Here is a 24919-nt window from a genome sequence, read left to right as displayed (position 1 = left end):
TGTTTGGAGTGTAGCCATGTATGGAAGTGAAACATGGACGATAACTAGTTTGGACAAGAAGAGAATAGAAGCTTTCGAAATGTGGTGCTACAGAAGAATACTGAAGATAAGGTGGATAGATCACGTAACTAATGAGGAGGTATTGAATAGGATTGGGGAGAAGAGAAGTTTGTGGCACAACTTGACTAGAAGAAGGGATCGGTTGGTAGGACATGTTTTGAGGCATCAAGGGATCACAAATTTAGCATTGGAGGGCAGCGTGGAGGGTAAAAATCGTAGAGGGAGACCGAGAGATGAGTACACTAAGCAGATTCAGAAGGATGTAGGTTGCAGTAGGTACTGGGAGATGAAGCAGCTTGCACAGGATAGAGTAGCATGGAGAGCTGCATCAAACCAGTCTCAGGACTGAAGACAACAACAACAACAGGGAATCCATACCAGAAAATATATCGTCTGGGTGCAAAATAAGTTTGAACATCTGATCACTTTCAAATATCCTGTTTCACGGTACGCAGACAGCGGAGACAGTGACGTCTGAGCTGCGTGCCCTACAGCAGCCCAAGACATATACAAGTTTTCGAGTACCCCTCGTCCGGTTCTCTTCTACTTGACGAAGGACATCCTCTCCAAAGTAGTGAGTGCACCGGGTCCGTGGAACACCACATTTAACCCTCTTAGTGGTAAACGTACAGATTTCTTGTAGCCATTGTTAAATGTTTATTCCTAACAAATCTGGCTTATTGAGAAGAATTTCATGATCATTAGTGTCTAACGACTTCGATAAAATAAAAAATATTCCCGCGATACAATAATCCTTATCTGTTACACGAAGTGCAACCTTTAACAACCTAACAGTACTTCATTCAGTCGTCTATTTTCATCCAGGACAATTAAGTACTCGTCATTTACGGACACTGGAAACGTGGAATAATATAAATATTAAGAACTACGTTAATTACTATCGGCTTTATGAGCCACAGGTGAAAATATACATTTTTAATGATGCACTACACTAATCATTAGGACGATCATTGATGTTTGTTAGATGAGAGATATATAATAAAAAGAATTTTTTGAGTCATAAGTGACGGGTATGTCTCCTGTTTATGCAGGTCCCCCATTACTGGGAGAAGTGTCACTGTAGGAAGATATGAAAAAGAGCTTAACAACTTATCGTTGTCGGTACACGGCAGCTGCGCCGCGACGTCAAGCGTTAATGTTGTTCGTAGGTTATATGAACGGTAACTAAAGTGGTATGTTCTGGCGGAGCACCCATTGTTGACTTAAGTACGACCTTAGTTCTTTTCACATCGGAGGAAATCTGAGGTGTAACACGTGCCATTGTTTAAGACGTGTTCTTTGAGAATTAAATGCCAGGATTTGATGTACAGTCTTAAGTCCCCTCTTACAGGGCAGTAGCATATGGTGATCTGTCAATGTTTAGCTTAGTACAGATTTTTTCTGATTTCGGACATCTGTTGATTTTCAGACGGTGGGTATTTATTATCATATATTGTAGTAGAAATCTGTTTAAGTAGCCTACTGCAACTGCTTTTGATAACAACTACAACCCAAAGTAGACTTTTTCTGCGGTTCATTTAGTTGCATTTTTCGCAGCTGCAGGTGTTTCAGTGTAAAATATGCGGCTGGCGTTAGGCACTGATATCTCTGTTTATTTTGATATCAGTGTTACATGCCATATAAACGGTGAGTTATCTCTTTCTCAAACTATGCTAATTTTCTAAAGTTTTCATTAAGAGAAACATCCAAAGTTCTGGAAATGTGATGAAACAGACTCAATCTGTAGAAGAGTGTCTGTCGAGAACTCGATGTTTGCCACAACACCTATTGGGAAATAAAATGTGGAGTATGTTTAGCTTCTAGGTAAAGGGCGTAGATACATATGATTATCCCACGAATCCTTATACCTATAATTTTTTCCTAAGACTTCTACATTACGCGATAAGTGCAAGGTCTACGTCTCAGTACTTAAACCATCCCTTAATGATTCGTGTAAACGTGTCCGAATGGTTTATTATAATAATCAAAAGTTGTCGTTTTGTACATCTGGGTTATCTCGTGGTGTTTTTTTTCGGTAAGTTCGCCCAACTTCTAATCAGATAACTGTAAACTGTTTCAAATTGTCGGAAAGACAACGAGATCGCACTTTATTCTAGTTATTACAAATTTTCAGACGTATACTACGAGCTGACCAATACCGCACCCATGAGACGGCTATACTACTATGTTTAACCATGTAAGAAGCACATTTAGTCATGCTGGTATTGTGGTAGCCATACTTGTTCCATAACGGAACGTCGACACGCTCTCGCTTTGTTCTTGTCATCCGTCCAGTCCGCCACGCGTAGAACGGTCGTACAAAGTCACAGACTCAAAATGTAAGCTAGAAAACAATTTACAGTGACGCACATTTTGAATTATGTAACACGTATTTGCGTGTCGAGGAAAACATTACCAAATCGAAGGAAACGAAATAACCCAGAAATCTTATTGATCTGTAAGGAATACGAAACCAAAATGAAGATTTCAGCGACATATGGAAGCACAGTTTTAAAGGTCACAGCAGCATTTGATACTCTCCAAGCCGTCTGCAACTACAGCTCCAGAGGCTCCTTGACTTCAAGTACGTGGCAGTTAAAAGTTTACGATCTCTCAGCTCAGGACAGTACCACACGTTTGAAGCGGAGTTTCAGCAAAATCAGTCGGACGAAGGCTGTGCACTGTTACGTTTTCTTTGTTCTGGTTTCCTGTAACACTAAGCAGTTACTCAGCATTGTCCGTTAACTATATAAAAACATTCTGACTCTTTCTGGTATCCCCCATAACCGACAGATCTCGCGAATGTGCAAAAGAAGTGCGGATATCACGTCAGACACAATAACGTGCGTTTGTAGGGTCACTGCTAAATTTCTCGGTTAGGTATCACGTAAGTGTGAGAAATGTCAAGCTGAAAAGTGGTTCGTTGCCCACGTTAAAATGTCTATTTATAAATGATAGAGTTTGCCAGTTCAGTGGTCGGAAGAACGAAAGGGTACACTGTCTCCAATTTGACGGTGGCCGTGGGCGTGATGGCGGTGTTCAAACCAACCTTCTAGTTGAAGATACGAGTATTTTTTTCTTTTTTTAGGATTCCTGCATCTATGTTCATTACTTTACTTAAGATGAGATGCATTCAGAGAGATAAGTATTACACTTTCTTTATTTTCTACTTGAAAATTCTCCAAGAAGCGACTGTAGTAAATGATATGAGATTAGTTGCTAATGCACGAAACTGAAACATAGCACCACATACGTATGGGCTCTGAACTCAATCTTTCGAAACAACCGCAGTGTGACTAAAACTTCTTGTTGTTGTTCGCATATTTCAGACTTTTGAAGCATGGAAAATGGTACTTAGTCCTTAAGAATTAATCAAATATTAAGGACTCCTGTAATCACAAAGAACATAGCGAAGTTAGCTATAGAGGAGTGGATTTGACAATGTGGACTGTTAAATCACCTTCATCCAAATACTTAAAGCAGTATGTCCGACTCTTCATTGGAACAGAAGTTTCTAAATGTAAAAAATCAGTCCACTTCAAATATAGATTTTTCAACATGTGCATCTATAGGGATTATACGTGAAGGTAATATGACTACGCAATAAACCAAAATATTAATATCAATTCTTAAAAAAGGAAGTGAATGCAACGTATGTACTTATCGACAGGAAATGTGGCGGGAATTTTGCGTTGCATGCCCCAACATATGCATAATATTAGAAGGATATAACTGTTAAAGTTGGATGTCTGTAACGATTTATTGGGGTGCGTAAAATAGTATACATTTGCTAAGGATCAACAGAACGTCCGAAGACTGTAGAATCAAAATTTTGCAGATGGTAGAGGAAAATAAATTGACTAATTTGAAGTAAGGAACCAATGGGCAAAGATGAATATTTCAGACCATACGGAGTCGCGAGTGACCAGTACGTGTGGGACGCCACAGGCATTTAATCTATGCTACAGTAAGATGTAGTCCCCTAAATAACAAGGAATAACTAGAGAAACGGTTCAAAACAGGTGTGAACTCACCTACAAAAAAAATCGCCTTGGATAGAACTTCATGACAAACAGGATCGCCACAGGCATTTAATCTATGCTACAGTAAGATGTAGTCCCCTAAATAACAAGGAATAACTAGAGAAACGTTTCAAAACAGGTGTGAACTCACCTACAAAAAAAATCGCCTTGGATAGAACTTCATGACAAACAGGATCGTTCAAGCAACAAACAGTTGGCTAAGGTTCACAACAGAGAATTGTTCGCACAAAAGAATTTGGTGATGGTGTTGTATTGACTGGGAGATAATTCATCAGCAAATAGTCTTCAACCAGCTCGCGCAATCCTGACTTTGAACAATACAGTGTGGACAGTGTTGGTGGAGCAGCAGTCACACCCCTGTCATAAATTACGTGTGCAGTTGATGGGGTCAAATGATTCTTGAAGTCGGAGTTCAGTTCTCCCACTGGATTATACAACGCTGTACGGCAGCTCCAAACTTCCTACAGCTTATATTCATAACGGCTGTGGCTTCCTTCAGTCGTGCTAATGATTTCGACTGATGCAGTAGCTATGCCTGAAAGGCGAACATTCCAACGCCACACTCGCCTCAGAGCAGCATAAACGGTTCTTTCTCAACTTGTGGATTGGAATTGCACAAGGACAGCCAACAGGGCAGTATTTATCGTAACCCCGTTATAGTGGAGCGTATTATTGCTGCTCATTTGTGATGTGGCGCTACAGTTAGGAGACTGTATCTCTCCTTGCACATAAAACGACATAGCATCACTATTCGATATTAATATCTATAAGCACCAAAACAGCAGGTAATGCCTTCGCTAGACTGGACGTGAAGGTCCTATCCCACGGTGTATGAGACCTACGGATATCATATCGACAATTTTTTTTTTTCTGTAGGGGTTACCTGAAGTCGCTGGTGAACAAATCCACTATAGATACCGAAGAGCTTGTGATCGAAAGGGTTCTAGCTACCTTTAACACTGTTTAGCAAGCAAGAGTGCCAACGGTCTTGCCGCACTGGTAACACCGGTTCCCGTCAGATCACCGAAGTTAAGCGCTGTCGGGCTGGGCTAGCACATGGATGGGTGACCATTCGGTCTGCCGAGCGCTGTTGGCATGCGGGGTGCACTCAGCCCTTGTGAGGCAAAATGGGGAGCTACCTGATTGAGCAGTAGCGGCTCCGGTCTCGTAAACTGACATCTTACGGCCGGTGTGCTGAACACATGCTCCTCCATATCCGCATCCAGTGACGCCTGTGGGCTGAGGATGATACGGCGGCCGGTCGTTACCGTTGGGTCTTCATGGCCTTTTCGTGGGGAGTTTAGTTTAGCTTTAGTAAGCAAGAGTGCGTAAAAATTTGATGCACTGTTGAAATGCAAGCAATAAGACCGTCTGAAAATATTCAGTTAAAAAAATGGTTCAAATGGCTCTGAGCACTATGGGACTTAGCATCTGTGGTCATCAGTCCCCTAGAACTTAGAACTACTTAAACCTAATTAACCTAAGGACATCAAACACATCCATACCCGAGGCAGGATTCGAACCTGCGACCGTAGCAGTCGCGCGGTTCCGGACTGAGCGCCTAGAACCGCTAGACCACCGCGGCAGGCAGCAATGAGCTGAACATCTCTAAATCAAGTGTTCAACACATTCTCCAGAGTGCTTTGAAGATGAGAAAGATGTGTGCAAATCTCGTCCCACACTCCTTGACGCCCGACCGAAAACAACTACGCATGGGCATCTGACGTGAGTTGCTTGAAATGCAAAACCCGCACATTTCTTTGTTTGAAAAAAATTGACACCGGTTACGAGACTTGATGCCACCGATACAAGCCCACCGCAAAACGACAAAGTAAGAAATAGGTCTCTGATAGTCTGGCAAGATGGAAGATGGTGTGAATGTGACGCATGAGTAGAGAAACATTCTAAAGAAAGATTTTTGACTGCTTCACGTGGTTGTATCAGCGGCCTGTGCGTTGTACTCAAATGAGTGGGGGGGGGGGGGGGGGGATGACTTCATGTAAAGCACCTGAATTCAAATTAATCCAGTCTTAAAACTCTTTTTGGACTGATGGGTTGAGCTACTCGTATATCACCACGTTTTCTTTTTTCTCTTGCCAATGCAACTTTTAACATAGGAAGATGTACCAACAATGGATTTTGCATCCACATCCTCCTCAAAAAGTGCTATTTGGCGGCCTTACCTTCGAACGCATGTAATTACATGTCTGTCTACTGCATTTTCTCCGAAGGCGACATCTTTTTCTGATGTTCAGCAAGTGCCAATAGTAGCTGAATGGTTTCGCAGATGAGACCTAATTCACACGTACGGAAACTAACGCAGTGGATTGGATAAAAGGCATATCGAATTATTCCTTGTTTCATGAATAAGATAAGAACTTTCTTGAATTTTGAACATTCTTACAAGATCGTGTTACCTTCCTCTCCCACAGTCCGAGATACCGTCTATACTATGCTAACTTTGTGGGTAGTGCCGTCTTGGACGTCCCGTGCAGGTGGGGTGGCTCGGGTATGAGAATATGATGTTAGTGTGGGGTTAACACCGGGATTTGGACTAGTGTACCGGCCAAATGGAGTATTATTTGAAAAGACGTGCCCGGAACATGCCTGACTGACTGCATCTACCCACAAGTTGGAGGAGTGCGGATGCCATTTCGTTTGTTACCCCAAGAGGGTGTTCTTTCTTCCATTTATGTTTCGTTTTTCATTTATGATAATTGCACATCATTATTTTTTACCTGGAGGATTTCCTTTTTTATCTTAACTCTGTTACTTTGGTGATGATGGCACATAATGTGTCAACCTATTGTGTGTTTCCCTTATACATTCCGCTTTGAAAAAAAGAAATACAGCAATTAAAATAAAAGGAAAGCGGTTAAGGCGATCGATCGTGTAAAGCGGGGAAAAAAGAAGTGGTCAGCGTGGCTGACTCCCATGCATGCGAGGGACGCAGGCTTGATTTACGGTGGAGTCGGATATTTTCGTCCTCTACAACATTTAATACTAATCGGCACGTAAGTCGCCGAGATGGCGTCAAATAAAAAGACTGGCACCAAGCGGCCGAACTCAGCGAAACATACCAGACGCACAATTTCACTGCCCATGAAGTACGGGGTGTTTCAAAAAGACATATCCGATTTCCCAAGACTATACTTTCTACACGAATGAAGACAGAAACTTGGAACGGATTTTAATTTACTCGTGTGCTGGCGTATGCCTTCGCCAGCACACTGGTCAGCACTACGAAGCACTGTATAGCAGGCGCTGAACTAAGCGCGCCTATGACAAGAGAAGACCAAGACCGCCCATGCTACGCGCCAATAACGCCCCCTGGGCAGCGTGCATATAGGCCGCCGCCGCCGGCCAAGCTGGCTCAATCCCTCAATATCAGTACCTCAGTAAATCGCATCGGGACTCAGTTCGCATAGCACCCCAATACGTGGGACTGTGTTCTAGTCTTCCACAGTGCTAGTTGTTGTCTCGCACCTTAGCTAGCTGTGAGGGAACGTTAGACATTGTATGTAGTTGTGATATGGACACGGATGAGATTCAAGAATTATTACACGTTATGTGATTGCTGTCAACAACAGAACTTCAGATGGGACATAATTGAAGTTAAGTACTCAATTGGTTCCTGTGATAAAGTGTATTTTAACCACGTATGCATTTTGTGTTGTAGTGAGAGGAAACCGGCCACCCTCTCCTCATCCAGCCAGAAACCACAAAATATTACAAGAGGGCACAGTCACAACAACTCATCTAAACAATAAGTTTAGCTTAGAGCTTTTCCACCCGTTCATTAACCAATGTTGGTCGAATCGAGGTGGCGTAACACAACAATAAATGGTGTTTTCCGTTCTCCGTTCCGAAAGGTAAAATTCAGTTACAACTGGCCTACTCACTGCCTTAACAATGGATTGGTCGTAAGGGACGTATTGATCTCATTGTACCAACTCCGTCTACGTGTATCCCCGGTCAACACTTTTTGGGGCACTGCGGCGCCACGCAGCAACAGCAGTGAATGCAGGATTTCCAAACATGCCCGTAACAGTATGCGACGAATTTCACTATCGTAAGGAGGTTTGTCGCGTGTCCATTGAGAGCAAATAGAACATTTGTAAAAGGTAAATTAAAATTTTGATCCTATGCGTAATAGCAGAAAGTACCCCAAGGTTTCTAGAATGAAATTTTCACTCTACAGCGGAGTGTGCGCTGATACGAAACTTCCTGGCAGATTAAAACTGTGTGCCATACCGAGACTCGAACTCGGGACCTTTGCTTTCGCGGGCAAGTGCTCTACCTACTGAGCTACCCAAGCACGACTTAGCCCCCCCCCCCCCCCCCTGACAGCTTTAATTCCGCCAGTATCTCGCAGGAGAGCTTCTGTGAAGTTTGGAAGGTAGGAGACGAGGTACTGGCGGAATTAAAGCTGTGAGGACGGGACCTGAGTCGTGCTTGGGTAGCTCAGTTGGTAGAGGACTTGCCCGCAAAATGTAAAGGTCCTAAGTTCGAGTCTCGGTCCGGCACACAGCTTTAATCTGCCAGGAAACTTCATACCCCAAGGTTGTATGTACATGTACGTAAAATATATACTCTTATAAAATCGGATATTTATTTAGAAAATAAAACCTTTTTAATCATATGAATAAGTTGAAATTCACTTCACGTTTATCACCTCATTCATACAGAAGGTAGCCTCGTGAAATCGGATGAATCTATTTTAAACACCCTGCACATTGGACAACACTTAAACACTCCGCGTATTGAACAACGCATCTCGGTGGACAAATAGTGCATTCCTTCTTTTCGTCTCGTCTGCCATCTTCCCGTTATTTCCTGATCCTTTGAAAATCTTCTGTTTAGAGAATTCTCAAGTCTTCCCACCATTACAGGAACGGCAACTGTGTCGGCAGTGTTTTGTGTCAGCGACTTCCTATGTGGCACGTCGAAAGAACAACGTCATACCTCCGGAAACGTCTCTACCACAACGCCTACGGCAGATTCACTGCCTTTCCTAATGCTGCGATGCGAGCCAGGAACCGGAGGTTCCACAACGGGGACATTACGTTCGGCGTGGATTAATAAGCAAATTTTTCAGCTCGTTCAAATTTTTTCGAAATCTATATAACCACTGCAGTTTTCCACGTACTAAATATTGGTGAAACATCATGATCATCCAGTATGACAACGTGCGTGATATAAGCCGTGTTGTTTGTATACTTTCGAGCGTTGTTCTGGATACAGGCCAGTCAAGTGATGCAGCAGGAAGACATAGTATGTCGAAATGAAAATCTTGATCCCATTAATTAGAGTGGTGAACGTTTCTTCTTGGCAGGCAATGGCTGAACACTACCAGTTGCATACAGTCACTATACGTCATCAGCGTGAGACGAGGAAATGTACTGAGAAGGCCTATGTTGTCTTGGAGTCTTGATAGCCTATCTGTATGTATTTTGGACAGATGCTTTCACTGGCAGCACAACTTCTTCTCCATCATTTCCTAATTCCAGTTGCAAGAGAATTTCTTTGCATTCTAAGCTATTCTCCGTGTGTAGTGAACGACATACCGACATTTACTCTGTAGGCTATTACAGGCAGCACAGATATCTACAGTGATACCATACACTTGTCGTGGCACATAGTCGCAGCCTCGACTGATCGATGACAACTTTGGAACATTCAACTGTTCTTTCGAGGGAACTTTATTGTGTGACGCCTTAAGTATTTGGCAGAGATTAGAAAAGTACTGGTACTGGCGTGCACCGATAGTGGGTACGCACTATGAGAGCAGTCGAGATGCTCTAAAAACTATTTAGCGTTCGTTTGTTTGCAGTTTTATGTGATGACCTCCCGAAACTCTCGTACAACCCCCTTTGATAGTGCCATAGAGTGTCAGAGTACCAGCATGGCGAATGAAGAGATGGGGATATGAAAGCCTGCTGAGGGGCAGCACGTAATCTGAAGAACTTGTCAGGGCCCACAGGCAGAGGAGGCATCTGTTCCATTTCTTGTTCGGAATGGCACTACAAGCGGACGAGTCTTTCAAAGTATCGCCGGGCCTCCAACAGCTTCTGCTACTCCTTTTGTCGGTGACTGTGAAGAACACGCGGAACGTCAGAAATTACTCGGTAAAGAGGGGTTTCGGCGAAACCTTCAGAAACTGAGCACGTAACAGTGCGAGAACTTCGAAACATACAGGGCAAATATAGAGGATTCTAAAGCAATGACAAAAGCCGCATGACGTAGCTTTAGCCTATAGAAAATCCAGGATCCAACGGAACCATCTTGTTTTAGCTTGTTCTTTAAAGTCGGACAACGTTGTGAAATGACTTAGAGAAAATTTACGTAACTGATTTTATATTAATAATGTACTGATTAGAGAAGAGCTGTTTAAGTGAGCTTAAGGAATAAAGCTCTCCCATCACTTACATTCGTAGCGTCTTCCTCTTCTCTAGTTCGTTATATTATAGCGTTACTGTAATGGCCATACAAAGATAATAAAAATGCATGGAATACTCAATAATTCCTTTGTTACTTCCACGAAATTCGGTTCATTGTGTCTCTGCTATTGTTTTACAACCTAAGATCAGTTTCAAAGACACTCACTACACGTAGGTAAAACAAAGTAGTTAATAAAAAAAGGTAAAATATTTCGTTTCCTCTGAACATCAAAAGTTTTTGAATGAGCTTTCATCCGTATTAAGGTATTAATACAAAAGAAATTGATATGTACGTAAGACTGAGATAAGAAGCAGTGACAAAGCTCCACCAATCTTTTAGTAGGAATCTGATAAACATGTTTCGGATGCATTACTAACTTTTGAAAGTAATGTGTTGCAAAAGAATGTTAAAAGACACACACTTAAAGAAACAAGCGAATGAAGTGGCGTAGTGCTACAAATCCCTACCAGGCAAACCAGACAAGCTTTCCCATTTTATATGTACTAAGCCCGTGAGAAGCAAACCAGGCAGTAGAAGAAATTAAAAATCACTCGGGAAAATTAATTCAGGGTAAGAACAATGGTAAAATTATTTTTCAGCATCCAGTTGAAATCGAGATGATTAGAGATGGTGCAGTACCTCAGCTGGAGGAGAATGAAAGGAGACGGACTTGGTTTATTTCAGTAGCCATCCTAGAACCCTCCTAAAATAATTTACCGAAACCAGTACAACGCATTCAACTAAGGAACTGATCATTAAATAATAGTGAAATCGATGTATAAAGTATTTCCATGTATGAGTCCAGTAACTGTCGTTTGTTGCAGCTGAACTTTGAATATGAATAAAGTGTGAAACGAGGAAGACAAAACAACGCACATACTGCGGTTGGAAATTACAGTTGATATTATTAGCGTGTCCTTCCAGTTAGATCAATCTCAAACACGGTTTAGCAACTGTTAACTGTTTTTCTGAGGAACAAAATTTACATGAGGAATGAGGCTGACTGTTGGCATATGAGTCGCGATGAACTGTTGTTTTGCCTAAGGTATTTAGTGAGTAGTTGCAAACAGCACTTCTTGTATCGAAACGCTTCACAGCCTGTTTCCTTTGCCGAATAAATAACTTTTATCAAACATGTCTTAAGTTTCTTTGTGCCGCGGACATATTTTCGCTCTAATTACGGGCACCGTTCACCAGGGCCGATTCTTCATAACAGAGAATATGCGAACGTTTTCCGACAACTGAAATCGTACTTGAATGCTAAATTATAAGTTACGCCTTCAGATATATTAAGAACTTCATCAGAATTCCTAAATGTATTTTTATACAGCTGAAATAAAATACTGGTTTAATTAACATGAAATACACGAAAAATAGCTCTTCACAAACACCGAAATGTAAATGAATGACGTTGCATTAAAAATTACGGCTCAGATCGAAATTACGGATGAAATTTAGTTTATTGTTTCATGTTAGGTAGAATATTATAACTGTTATTTTTCTATTACAATTTAATTAGTCAAATGTTGACTGGAGGCATCTAGTGAAAACGTAGCAGTAAAGGTTAAATTGAGCTCGAGAAAAATATTAATGCCCTTTATTGTCTACGTAATATATGTAGTGCCTAAATTTTATGAAATATGAAATCTGGTGGTATTTAACACTGATTTTTCGTTACAGAAAAAGTCTTTACAAATTGCCTCCTGCTCTGTATCACCACCATGGTCAGTTGGGCAATTCGAGGTGCAAGAATTGCCTAATACCTTGTTAATGAAACGCTCTCGGTGTGGGAATGAAATGGTTTAAGGAATTCGTAGATATCCAAAATTAGTATTACAGGACAGAGTTATTAACATTGTCCTCTCGAGAACGAGTGAAATGTATTAATCGCTGCGGCAACGTAGCAGGTAAATAATTAGTGGCGGGTACCAAACACTGACATGAAGTAACAGCTTGTTAAACACCCCAGTGATTACTGTGTGTGGCTTTTTACACTCGTCATGATGAGCGATTAGTAATCTTGCATTTATAATCTTAGCTGCATTGTTTTTCTCATGCGCAACTGGCACGTTAGCAAAAGGATTCAAGTATATCACATAGCTCCTCCCGTACTAAAAAAAATTTCTAAGCCTGTTAATGAACTCAGGCGGTCAATGTCCTCATCTTCGCGACTCCATCCATCGATATTTGGTGATCTCTTCTGGTCATTTAGTTTTTATTTTATTATTTTGCGACAAAAGGAATTGTGTCTGTAAAACCAGTGCTACGGTTATGGTCGAGCAGTCTTGTTCACATGACACCATTCTGTTTACATAAGGCAACAGAGGATATTTTTGTCATATTCAGTTAAGTGACGGTAATAAAAGGAATAAAGCGACCTGTTACAGAGATTTTAATCCTACCATTCACAGAAACCGAAGATAGATTCAAACAATAATCCTAGCTAGGATGAGGGGAAAGTAGGCGAAGGAAATCGTGTGTCTCCTTATAACAGGAGCCATACGAGCGTTTGACATTATCAGATTAGGGAAATTATGGAGAATCTATATATGGACGACCAGACGGAGGTTTGACCCGTAATCCTCCCGTATTCGTTTCCCATGTGCTAGCTGCTGCGTCACCTGAATACGCTATATCCATAGGATACTCCAAAGTATCACTGATTTCCAAACTTATTGCAGTGGAAGTCACATTAAGAAAGGCCTTAGATAGCTTGGTAGTATGCAGCTGTGAAGGACAAAAGCAAAGCTCGCTCCAGCATACAGTTTTACCTCTTAGCGAGTCGTGTCTGTGATATCGTTGAACACGAGTTCAGACGTCAGAAATGACCTCCTCATGTTTCTGTATTTGTAAAACTCATGTCACGACGTAACTCAACTACCTTTCTTGCCAAATATGGATCACTTTTTGGAAGTTTTTCATTTCATCCGGCCTCATCAGGATGGAAACGTCCTGAATTATCGCATTCAAGTAGATCATCATCATAACACGGTCACCAGAAAAGTATTCTTCATCTCTGACATTTCTTATCTCAGTATACTGTGTTGTCATGCCAGTTTATTTTCGAGGATCTTGTACATAAATATTTTTTAATAGCAATATCTGACGACTACGCCAATTTGGTTTTCAGTAGACGAGAAGGGGGAAAAGAGACAGCACTAGACTACACAGTTTATAGTCGAAACTGGTATTGTTGTTAATATTAATCATCTTTTTTAATTTGTAGCGCTTATTCATTTACGTACTTGCAATGAAAAAGTTGAGAAAATTTCCGGTTTAAGAAAGACACAATTCAATAATTTTACTTTTACCCATTCCTGTTTCAGCAGTTTATATGCCAGCTTCAATGATTTCTTATTGTTAAAATTATTATTACTATTTTTATTCAGCCTCGCATAACGCAGCACTCACTTCACATAGATAAAATGATATAGTTCATTTAAACAGGTAAAAATTTGGTTCTTCTAAACGTGAAAAGTTTTAGAATGAGCTCTCGTCTTTATTGAGGCATTAATACAAAACAAATGGATTGGAACATAAGGATTAGGCAAGGAAGTGTGTCTAAGCTCCTCCAACGTTTCAATACGAATCTGATAAACAGTTTTTGGGGCCACTACTAAATTTTGCAAGCAATGTAATGTGAAAGAATGTTCAAAGGCACACACTGATATAACCAAGGGAGAAAAGTGGCGTAGTGGTTCAAATTTCCGTCATTCAAACCAGATCCAAAGTTTTCTATGAGGTTCCTCAAGTGCTTACGTGAAATGATGAAGACATCGACAAATTTTCCTCTTTCATCGTTCCCTAATTTGGGCTTGTGACCATACAGTTGATAAAAATAATGTCAAAAACAGCTCCGCGGAGAGGCCGCGCGGTTTGAGGCGCTGTGTCACGGATTGCGCAGCCCCTCCCACCGGAGGTTCGAGTCCTCCCTTCGGGCATGGGTGTGTGTATTGTTCTTAGCATAAGTTAGTTTAACTAGTGTGTAAGACTAGGGACCAGTGACATCAGCAGTTTGGTCCCTTAGGAGTTCACACACATTTGAACATTTTCAAAAACATAATGTCCTATAGAGAGGACGACTTCGAAGATCTGGATATGCTGCAGAACGCAATTTATGAAGCAACAAGTAAGTGCTTCTAGTTAGAGTACTATTTGTATTTTTAGTGGATCCTTATGTCAAGGGGTTCTACATGTTAAGAATTTGCGTCAGCCATCCGTTCTGCGGCAAGCATCTCTTTATGATGGGAAGGTTACATCGGCTGGTTATCATCATGCACCAAACATAGTCTTGATTTAATTAAATACTAATTATAAATACCACACCATGCATTTTTTGAAACACCATCCACTCTTGGCTTCCTAATTTAAGAGACGTAACTCGGATGTGCGACGTACAGAATCAGGATTTGTGACCTTGTATCTGAATTCGGTTTCTTCCAACTCATCTCATCCACTTGTCTCTTGACTGCTAAGTTTACGAAAAGAATCCCGAGAACAGCTTTATGAGGTAAATAATGACAGTTCGCTATTAATATAATATAAGAAAAACACACCAGAAAGAAAATCAGTCACTCCACACCACGCTAATACCGTGTAAGACCTCCCCTAACCTTCAAAATGGTTTCAGCTACGCGACGAAGAGTGTCCCCATGTTTTTGTTGCAGGCCATTTCGAAATGAAGCCGCTTGTTGGTAATAAGATCCCGGGAAGCTGTGAAATTGCGGGGATGGTGATTGATACGTTTCACCCACAGTTCCAAATGGTAGCAGACATTTTATATGCTATGAAGATTGGGTGTTTTAGCTGTCAGTCAAGGTGCGATAGAGTGCATGCGTGGTCATAAAAGAAGGAACGTACGCGTGCAGCCCTTTGAACACAGCTTGAATGACGGGAGTGTCAGCAGTATACTAATCATGTAGATATAGAAGAAAGGGTAACACTTGGTCACCGAGATTAGACATACTGGTTCATGCTCATGGCATCCTGAACGAGTATACCCAACGTATGGGACGAAAAGCTCCCTCACCCTCAAAACGTCTGGTCTCAACCATCCCTCTCCACCTTGTATTATTTGACAAGAAACAAAATCCCGACTTGTCGGACCATATAGCACGCCTCCGTCCAGCTGCTGTTTAGTTTCTGGATTGTTTGGGCTACTCTATACGCCGCTGTGAGTTACGGTCTTTGGCGACAAACCCAACCCCAGATGCCAACAGCATGCAGTTCCCTTCGCAGTGTCTTCTAGGAAACTGGTTGAGTGGACCTATAGACTAAAAAATTCGTTTTGGAGTTTAAATCGATTGTCACTGACAAAGCGGGACACTCGGCGTCAGGCCCTCTAGCTTATGAAATTTTTGCTATCGCTATTCTTATACCTCGACTACGGGTAGCCGGCCACTGTGGCCGAGCGGTTCTAGGCGCTTTTGTCCGGAACCGCGCTGCTGCTACTCTCGCAGGTTCGAATCCTGCGTCGCGCGTGGATGTGTGTGATGTCCTTAGGTTAGTTAGCTTCAAAATGGTTCAAATGGCTCTAAGCACTATGGGACTTAACATCTGAGGTCATCAGTCCCCTAGACTTAGAACTACCTAAACCTAACTAACCTAAGGACATCACACACATCCATGCCCGGGGCAGGATTCGAACCTGCGACCGTAGCAGCAGCGTGGTTCCGGACTGAGACGCCTAGAACCGCTCGGCCACAGCGGCCGGTTTAAGTTACTTAGGTTTAAGTAGCTCTAAGTCTAGGGTACTGGTGAACTCCGATGTTAAGTCCCATAGTGCTTAGAGCCATTTGAAATACGGGTGGTGCACTATCCTTGTAGATGCATTGGACACTCCTCATTGTTACACATACAGGTCGGACAACTCTATTTTGTCTGCGGTCATTGACACGATCAAACACGATAAATCCTTTCTGCCACTGTGTCGAGCCTCCAGGTCGACTCATCTTACTGCGCTGATTCCCTACCACAGACTCGCACATAAACACTTCACTGCCATGGCTTAAAGCCGCTTTTGCAAGATCTACGTTCTTGTCTCAACTGACTGTTCAAGCCAAGTGTGTCTACTGCTGCGCCCCTGGCGTTTTACTTTTGTACTGAGTTTGATCTGGCCCAACGTGATCATTTTCGTTTGCAAATCGGAGCCAAAAATCCTTGTGCTGTGAGAGATGCCTGGAGTGCAGTTTGGCACCTGAACGTGAAGGTGAGGTTATGAGGGACAATTCTTTTTACGGAAAACTCTAAATATACTAACAAAATAAGGAATGATCAGCTGAAAAATGCTCCTATTGGAGCACAAAAATGCGAATATGTTCCTGATTATTTAAAAGATTCTGACTGAAAAGCAGGGTTCCAGTTGCCTCATTCTTCTTTGCTCAGTGACTTTAAATAATTTTCTCAAAAATTTGGGCATGCGAATGTATTCGCGTTTTTTTAAAAATATGCAACTCAACTTAAACTCTCACAAACTCCCCTAACTGTAACCCACTCACACCCACTAGTCCATTGCTGTCAGTCGCTCATGCCTACCCACTCCAAGTTGCGCTTTCTCATCCACTCGTTCAGCCCTACCAAGTGTCATTGTCTCTTCGTGTCTTTCTGCTGTTGTCTTCTGTGTCACAGCTTCAATCCCATTAGTTCCGTCATTTGCTGTGCATAGCCGTATTCGAATCCTCGGCTGGGTCCTGATCTGCTGGCAACGGGAAAAATAGAGTAAAAAACCCTTTATGTGGGAATTTCCAGGGAACCGCCCATGAAATAATGGTACCTCAGTATGGCCCATCAATCCGTCCGTAGACCACACCAAATGCAGAAAGAATTAATCGATTTTTTCCATTTCCGTAAGCTCCTGCTTTGACCCTGTACTGTAGGATAGTTGCACTAAGACGATCGTCGTGCTAGTTAGGGTATGTAAATGGTCTCTAACGCATGGCTATCCAAAACTCTTGACCCTATCTCTTTTATCACCAATAAAACCTGAGGAGTGATCACTAAAAAATGCCGTTTTTATGCGCTGCATTTTGGAACATTTTAGGTACCCATGCTGTTGCATGCATACCGATATACATTCAGTTTCTCGAGAAAATATATATTTGCAAACACATAAAACTACGTCTAGAACTTAGTAAATAGCGCCGCTTGACTTTATATTTTGTTTCTTTTTTTTCCTAAGTGACAAATAATATAGAAAATTAATTCTTCATCAACTAATTCTGACTTTCCCACTGTTGAAATACTTTCCATTGTACCACACTTATCTATTCTGTGTGGAGATTCGCCAGTTACCACCATCGGGCGTGTCCCTATTGGTAGTGGGAAAGCTTGCCGGCTCTTCCGTAAGAGGAGTCCCGGGGAGTAGTGAGGAAATAAAATACCATGAAAAATCTAAGAGAACTGGGCACTGGGCTAACAACGTCAAGAACATGGCACATTTGCCTATTTGCGTTCCTAATTTCTGAATAGTGAAGGCTTTTTTCTGTGATACTAAAGTATTGGGTGGTTATAACTGAAGAGTAGCTAATCACGGAGGTTCAATGTGAGCTACAATTATCGTATGTCAGTAAAACGTGGTAAATAGGCCAATGCGTTACTGCGGAACCGATTTACGGAGGATAAAATTTAGTTTCAATCTGACCACAAGGTGCAAATATGACGCTGTGTAGCATTTCGTCCATACCTCCGGTGCTCAGATTGAACAAACTGTGTAAGCGGCGGTTAATAATGAAATCATTATTATGCCTTTCTCTCTTGCTTGACCTTTCCTGTCCACGTCACGTTCCTAATCCTCTAAGTATGCGGACATTTCTAAGTTTCGTACTATACGTTAATTACAGCCCACACAAGACCTCTGCGAATAGCTGCACTTTAATTATAGCCTCACGGTATCCAGTCGCTTTCAAATATTTCGTCTCTCTTGTAGAACACTAGTCAGAAAAATGGAAGGACTGTACAGCCTTTTAAATGAGCCACAAAAAAAAAGCAAACAACACAATAAAGATTAAAAAAATAATAAGAGTGAACTCAAACAGAATTTGTTAATTTCTGATGTTGTTGTCATTCAGTCCCCTGCTTCTGCCTCGGAAGTGTAGAGCGTCTAACTCGGCACACTCTATAGATCATTGACGTCACAGACACACCAGCGACGTGGTTGGCTATTGATTTACACGCGGTCACGAAAGACGCAGGCCCATCGTTTAAAGCTCTACCAGTGTGCTGTTTAAAGTGGGCGTTTAATATTTTTTTCCGATGAGCTCATTTGCACAGTTGTAGCCCGCTGAGCTAGCAGGTGACAAGATAGTTTTTAACCGCGACGTGACTGAGGAGGAGAGCTCGGTCCAGTGGGGGACGCTGCGGCTACGGCTCCGTGGGAGCCGTCGGCTGCGGGGCGCCTCTAATGGCAGCTGCTCGGCACCGCACGCCCGCCGCAGCCGCGGATCAATTAGCACGCCGACACCCTGCGCTGACAGCTCATAGTTCAGTCAGCGCCTGGCCGCGACCGCTCCGGGCCCGCGAATTAAACCCACTGCTCGCATTCTGCTGCAATTACTGAGCAAACCCACGTTCTTCTCCAACTGAGCTACCGTGCAAACATGCTGTGGTTAATGCACTGGATTCGCATTCAACGCGAACAGGATTCGATTCCGCGCCCAGCCATCCATGTATAGTTTCCTTTAATCGATTAAGTGAAAATATATGAAAGGCTTTTGTAACATGGCAAATTAACTGCACTTTGATCCTCTAATTGAGCATATGCTCTCTCTCAGTGACTTTGTAGTCAATGGGATAATCCTCCCTAATCTTCTTTCCACATCCTTCCAGGTGTACAGGAAATCTATTTGCAATTGCGAATTTCAACATTGGCTGTATATTGCACGTCCAGATCCAAACTTTGATATGTCGTTGTCCATGTATCACAACATGCACTCGTACGCGATCCTTGCAAAGATAGCCGAAGCAGTTAAACCGACCTCTCGCTTATAGCGGGAAATCCCGATTCGATCCCCGGTGCGGTTCAAATCTTCAGTGTCGCCATTCCAATACACAGGTGAGTTGTTGTTGTTGTTATTATGGTCCTCAGTCCTGAGACTGGTTTGATGCAGCTATCCATGCTACTCTATCCTGTGCAAGCTTCTTCATCTCCCAGTACTTACTGCAACCTACATCCTTGGTTCATATTCGCAGTTGCGAATACATTTCCTGTATATTTCTTGACGGCTATTGTCGCTGGAGTGCCTGTTCCTTCAGACATGCATCCATGTCGGAAAGAACTTTGCATCGTACTTCTTAATAACAAAGGCACGGTTATTTCGTATTTGAAACTTCCTGGCAGATTAAAACTGTGTGCCGGACCGAGACTCGAACTCGGGACCTTTGCCTTTCGCGGGGAAGTGCTCTACCAACTGAGCTACCCAAGCGTATTTATTCGCCAATACCAGACCGTCGACTCTCAATAAATATTTCGTTCCTGGGCGGGAATATACGTAACGTACGAGTACAGGTTGTGACTCATGGACGACAACATATGGAACTTTGGGTCTGGTCTCGATTCGTGTACGGATAGCTTGAAGCGGTTAAGGCAACCGGTCGCGTAAGCGGATAATCTGGGTTCGAGTCCCGCTCCAGCAAAGGTGTTTCCTGTCGTCATTTCAACATACAGCCTATGGTGGTTCATATTCGCAACTGCAAATACGTTTCCTGAATTTGTTGACACCTACAGTCGATGCAGTGCCTGTTCCTTCTGACATTCATGCATGTCCGAAGGAGAATTGCATCGCACTTCCAGGTAAGCCAGTGCCTCGCATGGTATGATAAATACTACACGTTACTACATCATGGTTTTCAGCGTGAGACACGCTGTATTATATTACAAATATTACTAGTACAGGTATTATATTTCAGTAAATTTTGCTAGCTGCAGCAGCGTTTTTACATTGGCAACATAATTGTGATATCGGTTAACAATTATACAAAAGCTGAACAAGTAGAGTGGAATATTTACTACGTAATTAATAACTTTTTATAAGTAGCAGAATGACATAGTTGTTACATGACAAGGAGAACAAAATTTATATTTGTAATTATTGTGATTTTTGTTGTTTAGGTGCCAGCTTGTCCTGGAAATTCTGGAAGAAAAAGTTTTTTGTTGATTCAGTTTGTTTATTTATGAGTTTCTGACGTGCTTTTAGTTTGCAAATGTAAATCTCTAATTGTTCTAGGTGGTCCATCTGTATTCCGTACTCAGCAATGTGTAACAGAGTGTTTATGACAAGCAATAAGTGATGCATATCTAGACTTAGTTAAGTTTTTGAGTCGGAAGGCGTCCATGTGTTCTTGGTAGCGGGTTGCAAAATTTCTCCCTGTTTGACCTATGTAGAAGCAAGAACAGCAGCACGTGAGTTTCTATACGCCAGAATTCCTATGTCATTCTCCAGTGGATTTATTATTTTTTTATTTTGTAGTTTACTGTCAATATGAAAGCATATTTTTATGTTGAGTACTATGAAAAGATTTGCAAGTTTTTTTGACACTTTGCCACGGAATGGTAGAGAGACAAATTTTGGCATTTCTTTCTTAGCGGTTGCTTAAGTTTCCTGTGGATTGTTTCACCTAGGGTGTTTCTCAAAGAGGCATTATGACCATTATTTTGGGCCATAGATTTAAGCAGCTTCATTCCTTTACATGCATCTTCTTCACTGATAGGTGTGTGGAGCATACGGTTTACAGATAATTCGAAGAAAGCGGTTTTACGTTGGTTCGGGTGGGATGAGGTATTGTTAATGGCAACGTCACTGGTAGTGGGTTTTCTGTATATTTGGGAGGTATGCTTGTTATCTCCACACACAACAGCTAACTACTGTGCATGTTTTGTACATAGCTTAATAATGTACATTATGGGAAGTGATTTGATATGGATACCACAAGGCAGTGCGCTGTATGTACCTAAAACATAAAAAACTTTCAGTCTCGTAAACGTTTGGTCACCGATTACCAAATTTCCGTCATTTCCAACAGCAGCATCAGCACTGCATCTACCTACATTTGGTCAACAACACAATGTTCTTGTAACACGTCCATGTAATGATGAGCCTGCAGTGACTCGAAAACATATTTATTGTTGAATAAATCGTATCAAAAACCTAAAAGCGACTGGTTGCATATTTATTACCAGATAAATCGCCATCAGTATTTCTTGATTTCGGAGAAACATTTGATTCAGTGCCACATCAAACTTTATTAACGAAACTACGATCGTACAAAGTATCAGCCTAAATTTACGTTTGCAGTGAGTATTTCTTAGTGCGAGGGCGCAGCTTGTTATCTGGGATCAAAAGTCATCGACAGATGTAGAAGTAATTTCAGGCGTGCCCCATGAAAGTTTGTTGGGACTGTTTTGCTGTACATTAGTGAGGTCGTTGATGCAGATGATGCTGTTATCTGTAAAGAGGTACTACGTGAAAAAGATACGCAAACACCCAATCAAATCTTAATTAAATTTGAAAGTGGTACAAAGGGCGCCCAGAGCGTAGTATCTTGTAACTATATTACCGGTCAAAAGCTTTCGATTACCCATGAAAAAGGTATGTACTTTACTTCACTGTACAAACACATCGCACAAACTAAATACAACAACAAAATAAATTTTTCTCCCTCTGTCATGAAGTACAATGCAATATCGTTTACATTTCAGCCTCTTCAAAGGATTCACATTTTGTCCTCAGAACAGCTGCACAAAGTCTTGGCATTCTGGATATAAGAGCGTCTAATGTTTTTGCAGATATTGCAGTTGAACACCTCCGTAGAACGCAACTGCATTGCTGATCGGTATCCTGTTCTATCCTTCCTTCTTTAATGGTCTATTAATTCTCGCTAGATCACAGATTTCATCATCCGCAAAACATTTCCACATCATGACAGACACTCCATCAGGCTTTACTGCTGCGTAACACAGTGACTATTCATAAGCGCTTCTCGAAGATGACGAACAAACATTCAACCATGGCTTCCAGATACTGCAAACTTCTATTCGTCCCGTTTTTATGTTATTGTGCCCGTTGCAATCTTTTCAAATTAAAGATTGCCAGGTGAAAGGTCTGTTGGCCGCTACGGATCCCTTTAAACCTTGTTCGTGAATACGGCGTTGCTAGTTTGAGACAGAGATTGGAGGTGCTCGCAAACTACTTACATCCTCGCCGAATTTCAGGTGCAGTCCGAGTCCTCTGACACATATATGAACTGATCTTTGTCATACGATATTACTCGGGGTCTTCCAGATCGCGAAACACTTGCTTTGGCACTAGTTTGGTTGAACTGCTGCAATGTACGCATCATTGTAGAGTGGGATACGCCAAATTTTGTTGCTATTTTCGTACTAGAATGTCCTTCCTGATGCAGATTTACAATTACAGCACTTTTTCAGTTGCAAAGTCTTGCTTCTGTCCCTTTAGGAGGTAATATGACATGAAACTGACCAGGTATACAAAAACACCGAAAGATGTACACATTGTAAGTAAACTAATGTGAACTGATTGCTACACAGGCAGCTGAAGGTCTGAGGCCTGTTCGAATGGCACCGTCTTAAGTAAACGCACGTCAGTGTTGCTGTGGATACTCACGAGCACCATTCTAGGGGAACAACCAGTCAAACATACAAGAGAATCACTTACTCTTTACTTGTTTTGTTAACAGAATGAAGATATGACAGAACATTCAAAACGAAATCCCTGTTTCAATCACAAATCCACAGTGATTGTAAACTTCTGACCGATAGTGAACATTATTAATGGTTCACAATTGGCATCAGTCAAATAGTGCAAATACCTGGATGTAACAATTTGAAGAGATATAAAATGGAACGATCACATTGGTCATTGGTAAGATACTGGAAAAATTACGACTGTCACCAAGAGAGACTGCGCTACAAAACACAGGAGCGTCCCAGCCTAGAATACTGCTTAAGTTTCCGGGGACGACAGCAGATGAAACTAAGATGCTAAGTTGAACGTATAAACAGCACAAATGGTCACAGACTTGTTTGACTCACTGGAGAGCGTCAGGGAAAAATACTGAAAAACTGGTAGCGGCAAGCGCTTCACGATTGATTCCAACTGTCATGCGGAGTCTCACCAAGTTTCAAGAACCAATTATTAGTGAATTATTAGTGAGGAATCCGGGAAAACACTGCAGCTTCTCATGTATCACTGCCATACGGATCGAAACGCAAGACTAATTAAGCGTGCACATTGTCATTTAAACAGTCTCTATTCGTAGACTCCAAGCGCGAATGCTATAGCAAAAAGCCCTAATAAGTAATGCAGTGGGAAGTACCTTCTTACATGCGCTTCACATTTCAGGTCCTTCAGCCCACTGTCAGTGCTTCCGTTAGCCGTGTATTGGACCTGCCTTCCAAAGCCAATGGCATATCCTCTTCAATTCCGACGCATCATGTATGATACCTACACGTTTTATTTTTTTCTCGGCTGCGTACGCAGCTGAACTTCTTGTGCCCTGTGGTATCACGTACGATAGACACCGCCCTTGAGGCAGATCACTTACTCGTTCTTCTGCCGAGCAGCATGAGATGTCGACACTGACTGGAACCTTCGGATTCTGTAACTGCATGCCATGTCTCGGAAAAATACAGGTGAAGACATATCTTTCTCTAATTATTCCTGCTTTCACTTGTTTTAATACTGCATTAAAACTGTACAGACATCCATCAGTTAATAGCGAGCTATAAATTAATGTCGTAATGGATTTATAAGCTTTATTTTAAATATCGCGTATGATACCTCGGGACTCAATACTGTCTCTGTTTACGTTATCTAAAGTGTAGTTATACATTTTCCGCTTGATTATCGGACTTGACTGAAGAAGAGCTGACTGAGCTGATCGAGAAAACTAATCCCGATGAATTCTACATAGAGTCTAATGAGTCTATTTATGAAATTTACGTTTTGATGCAAAGAGATTAAAAAGATGAAAGTGTATCAGAGGACAAAACCGTGCCTCTTCCTAAAATTCGGGAAAGAAACGAGTTCTGGAGGCACAAACATGAAAAAGAATAAGTGTTATAGGAATGCATGCAACAGCACGCGTATCTAACACGCTTCAATACGCCGCTCATAAAAACGGGATTTTTCCGGTTTTCATAGATCGAGTTCTGTTGGTGACAATAAGTTCGAGTCAAATGTATTGGATAGGCCTTAGGCCAGAGACCATTTGTATACCAAACAGAACAATCGTCTTAGTGTCACTATTCTACAGTATAGGGTCAAAGTATGAATATTACACACTTCTTCCTGTTTACGCCAAAGGTGCAAATGGTTCTTTTTGCATTTGATGTGGTCTACGGAGGGCTTGATGAGATCTAT

General features: G+C 41.8%; 1 pseudogene; it reads left to right on the top strand.

Moving 5' to 3' along the window:
* The first annotated feature begins 5081 nt into the window (after positions 1-5081).
* LOC126299773 (5S ribosomal RNA) lies at positions 5082-5199 on the top strand (annotated as a pseudogene).
* The last annotated feature ends 19720 nt before the right edge of the window (positions 5200-24919 follow it).

The sequence above is a fragment of the Schistocerca gregaria genome, chromosome X (genome assembly GCF_023897955.1).
Source record: "Schistocerca gregaria isolate iqSchGreg1 chromosome X, iqSchGreg1.2, whole genome shotgun sequence".
Taxonomy (NCBI): domain Eukaryota; kingdom Metazoa; phylum Arthropoda; class Insecta; order Orthoptera; family Acrididae; genus Schistocerca; species Schistocerca gregaria.
The sequence above is the reverse complement of the archived record's forward strand: the minus strand, read 5'-3'. Positions and strand labels throughout refer to the sequence as shown.